Source organism: Limulus polyphemus, unplaced genomic scaffold (assembly GCF_000517525.1).
Source record: "Limulus polyphemus unplaced genomic scaffold, Limulus_polyphemus-2.1.2 Scaffold9140, whole genome shotgun sequence".
In the NCBI taxonomy this organism is placed as follows: Eukaryota; Metazoa; Arthropoda; class Merostomata; order Xiphosura; family Limulidae; genus Limulus; species Limulus polyphemus.
Genome location: NW_013674750.1, coordinates 11,960 through 15,112, shown reverse-complemented (window position 1 = coordinate 15,112; position 3,153 = coordinate 11,960).

The window sequence follows — 3,153 nt, the reverse complement described above, 5'->3', positions numbered from 1 at the left end:
CTCAAATATACTTACTCTGATAAAGTCAGAAGACACCGATGCCTTAGATAGCTGGACTGGTGAGGCTTATAAGACCTGGCATAGAGTTTGATATAGCTGAAACAAAACAGGCAGAAGTTGAGAGGTTCATTATGAGAGCAAGAGCAGCTTCTGCTCCAGACCCAAATGGAGTACCAAAAGCAGAGAGAACGTCATCCTTTCTTCTAGAGAATGGTCCAATTAACATTTCTGTTCAGGAGGCAGGGACAACAGGCTTTCCAGGGTGTTTGGAGCATACAAGCATGATATTGCATACCATTCACGAAGCAGCAAAGAGATCTGTACCACATGAAATGAATGAGTATGCTATGGACTTCTTCTGGATTTCTGACACTGTGAAGGATTTCATTATGGGATACTAAATGGACTTTCAGGAGCAGTTCTCAACCCGAGAGTACACATCCAGCTGGGTGAGCCTTGAAGTTGGTATCCCAATGGGATGTACTACATCTCCCATCCTGTTTGTCTTTGCAATGAAATTCATCATCAGAGCTGCTGAGAAGGCTCCTCCATGGATAGCATTCCGTGGAGGAGGAGATCTTCCACCAATATTTGCATTTATGAATGACTTGACCTTACTCAACCCGACCAAAGAGGCAGCATTTCTCTGGCATTCTACAAATGATTTTCTCCCCAAGCCATCCAACTTAAATGTGTGGTATGATAACAAGTCAGATTTATGTCATACTTGTGATCGGAATGCAACATTGCAGTATATCCTGAGTTCATTCCTATCAAATCTATCCAGCAGCATGTACACCTGGTTTCATAACAACGTACTCAGAGTGATTGTTGATGCAGTCAGAGAGGGCAGAAGTCTAATGAAGAAGAGGTAGCAATTGGCTCCAGAAAGTTCATCACCTTCATCAAAGAGGGTCTTTGGCCAGGTAATTATGGCAGTAGTCCATGGAAATTTCAGTCACAAACTTCAGACCAGATATTGTTATTTGGTCAGCTAGTGATCTTTGGTGAGCTGATTGTGTCATGGGAAGATAACATCCAGGAAGCTCATGAACAGAAGTTTGCCAAATATGTTGAACTGAGTTCTATTTGTGAGTATAGAGGATGGAAAGGGGCATGCTATTCATTTGAAGTTGGCTGCCGAGGTTTCATTGCTACTTTGCTTCAGGAATAGTTGCAAAACTTGGGATTCAGGAGTAGCACAGTGAGAGAACTATGTAGAAGTGCAGCTGAATCAGGGTCATCATGGATATGGTTAAAGTACGTTCAGAAGAGTAGATAGACTACAGATGAAGTGAACGAATCTTGCCCATCTGGAAAGCAGAGCAAGCCCACCAGTGGGAGGTGGCATGACTATGCTGCTAGCCCACCACCATGAGAAAGTACTGAATTTTAAAGGGTCAAAGCTTGAACTGACAGGTGGCACTTAACTGACAATCCTGCTGGTATCAGGAGAGAAGAAAACTATAACCATCAACATTTTTGTATTGAATTCTATACATTGACATTCAATCTTATCGTTTCTACAGGAGATTTTCAAAGAAAGCCAAGGACTAGTTTTTGAAAATATATTACTCAAAAAACAAATGCAACAATACTAGATTACAGTAGTGCTGGAAAACTTTAATTTTGCAAATAAAAAAATACAAAAAAACAACATTTAACAAAACTTTTCATCCAATGAGAACTACTTGTTGTGAACCTTGATAACATAAAATATCACCTATATGATTTGATAGGCCAGAATAATAAAATTAAGTAAATTTAAAAGAGTACACATAACAACAAACTTACACTGTCTTGGTAGACAAATTTGATTTCACTTTCCATGATCTAACAAGAAAATTAAACAAATCCATAATGTGGTTGGATAATCGTACAAGTTCATTAGTTTTTAAAGTGAATTATTCAAATTGATAACTAAATCTCTGAGATTAAAACTCTTGATAAATATTTACAATGTAACAATGATAAATATCATCAATTTAAATCTTGGTTTACAATAACAGTAGAATTACATAAACACTAAATGAAACAAAATATCATTCATACATCAGCTTAACATTGAGATTAAAAATCTTGGAAAAACATTTACAGTGTAACAGTGGTTTATAGTCAACAATTTAAATCTTGATTCACAACAACGATAAAACTAAAACAGTTGTTTAGAGTCAACAATTTAAATCTTGGTTCACAATAACAATAAAACTAAGTAAACACAAATGAAACATATAGATAACAGTAAATATAAGCTGTGTGAGAACAATAACAAATTTCTGTTTAAAAAGTAACAAGGTAAACACTTCCATGAAGATAACAACAAAACTCTTGATTAACAATAAGAAAAAAAACTAATAGCAATAAAACTCCAAGTTTACAATAATAATGAAACTCCTGCTAAAAAAAACAGCAATGAAAGATATAGTTAATAATAACAGAGAAACTTCTGGCTAATAATAGTTGCTGTGAAAACAACAACTAATACCTGGTTAAAACAATGAAACTCCTGGTCAACAATAGCAGTGAAAGATCTGGTTAATAACAACATAGAAACTTCTGGCTAATAACAGCTGCTATGAAAACAACAACTAATACCTGGTTAAAACAATGAAACTCCTGGTCAACAATAGCAGTGAAAGATCTGATTAATAACAACAGAGAAACTTCTCGCTAATAACAGCAGCTATGAAAACAACAAATAATACCTGGTTAAAACAATGAAACCCCTGGTCAACAGTAGCAGTGAAAGATATGGATAACAAGCAAAAGTACCCGTCCCCAGTGATGGGAAACGTTTAAGTTAATCTATCAATTTAAATTATTTCATGTACTTTAAAAAGGTTAATTGTGTTACACTCTTGGTTTCACTCACAGCCAAAGCTCTGAGCTATTTATACCACCCGCTGTAAAAAGTAATTGTTGAACATTTCAGTCATGCTAAGAGCCGCTCAACAATAACATACAATAAATCTACAGTTTTATCCTTTAAGTTATGTCACATTTTGAAATGATTAATTCCTAACTTCTTAGTGTATAATATCCTGCTTCCAAAATAAAATTTGTCATCAACATTATTCATGCCTGTTCAATCGTCACTTAAAAAGTGAATGTTGACCTTTGCCTGCGTGTGCAGCTTTTCAAACAGAAAACAGA